Consider the following 1,907-nt stretch of genomic DNA (forward strand, 5'->3'; position numbering starts at 1 on the left):
TACGTACTGCTATGCCTAAACATGGCTTAGATTGAAGTGAAGGCAACATGTGGTGCATGTCGAAAGTAATACTAATCCGGACTTGATCAAGTTTGGATTGTACTACTTTCGACACGCACCACATGCATGTTGCCTTCACTTCAATCCAATCCATGTTCATTTCACCCGCTGATATATAATAACTCTTCATGCGCGCATCATGCATCATCATATATAATAACAAGTCCTACCAATCATCATCATACAACTTCTACTCGTTATTAATAACAAGTCATACGATCATCATCCTCACAGTCATCGAACCAACCCTACTTAATTGTTCTTAGCACATGATCATCAGTATTAGGTAGGACCGAAATACCCTCTTTAAGGTAAAATAGCATAAAACAATATAGACCCTGACTCTCCATTATGGAGAATGGAGATCATCCTGTCTCCAATTCTTGCGCCTCGCTTCATTTTAGTTCCAAGAACCTCCTTGCGACTGTCCATACATTTTTTTCATTCTTTGATTTGCATGTCTCCACTTCTTTTAGAAATCCGGTATGGACAGTTGAGATTCGTAGGATGACCTGGTTGTATATTCCAAACATCAAGCCTACCATTCTGATACATCAAATGAGGCACACAATCCTCTGGGATTATCTGTTTAAAAACATAGTAATAACTTCATAGTTAGCAATGATAATGTACTAATTTTAGAACTATGCAAAATATGCACGGATGTCGTAATAGTAAGAAATCTTACCAGGGTATCTCCATAGTAGCTACCGTAGTTCAACACGTGCACTAGTGGCACGTATTGACCATAATGTTGAGGAGTTTGATTGTATATATTGTAATTCTCAATATCAGTACAAAATCCGACCAGATGAGTTTTCTCCTTATAAGTTAACTCAGAGCCATCGGTGTAGTAGGTTCTGTCTACCATGTTCCGCACATTGTTTAAACAATCAAAATAAGCTGTCAATGAAAATAAGCTGTCAACTATTTTGAAATGAACAATATAAATTAGCTAATAACTATGTTTGAGAAACTCACATAGCGGTAGAATTGGAGGCGTATCAACAAGGACCCAAATGTCCATATTGTCTTGCTCGATGTCAGGATCACCAAGATCCATGGTGACAAGCATACCCTCATCAAAACCATACATCTTGCAAAATGCTTCCCAATTTTTGCAACCAAAATGGGTTACGCTCTTAGAATTATACAGCTTTACTTCAAAATCTATATCATGATGGGTCCTTAGGTGAATTTTCTTTGTTCCCATACTTTCATGGTCTTCAAAACCCATCCTCTCCAAGACGTAGCGTCTTGCATGGCATGGCATAAGCTAGCCGAATTGTAAAAGATGAAAAGTACACGTTGAAATAGTTGAAGTCGTGCTTAATTACGAAAAAATAACACTTGTCGTTGTTGCGTACCGTTTCAACATCGAACGTCTCCTCCAGCTTAATACTGAAGCGCCGATCTTCGTCCAGGTGAGGCCTGTCGCACTGACCTCGGTCGTCGTGGCACCAGTCGCACTCCCCCGGGAGACTTTCGTCGTCCGAGTACGACATTTCCTATGTTCATAATTCAAATATTAAACATCTACAATTAAATATATGTACTAAAAAACCTAAGTTAGATCATTATTATTCATCACGGGTTGACTATCGGTTTGTCGAGTCTTTTCTTGAAAACTCTCAGCTCACGTGGTGTATACATTCGACCGTTGGTGATGGTCGCTCCTCCCTTTGTCCCCGTGTGCATTACACCAAAATGTCTAGCTAGCACACGGGAACAAAGGAGAAGCGACCCCCACGACAACAGTCGGGATTCTTCGTCCTCTCATATATATATGGTGGAACTCTCCCTCACTGATTCCTCTCTGACATTTGCGACCGTCGGTGATGGTAGCT

Source organism: Triticum aestivum, chromosome 6D (assembly GCF_018294505.1).
Source record: "Triticum aestivum cultivar Chinese Spring chromosome 6D, IWGSC CS RefSeq v2.1, whole genome shotgun sequence".
NCBI classification, from domain to species: domain Eukaryota; kingdom Viridiplantae; phylum Streptophyta; class Magnoliopsida; order Poales; family Poaceae; genus Triticum; species Triticum aestivum.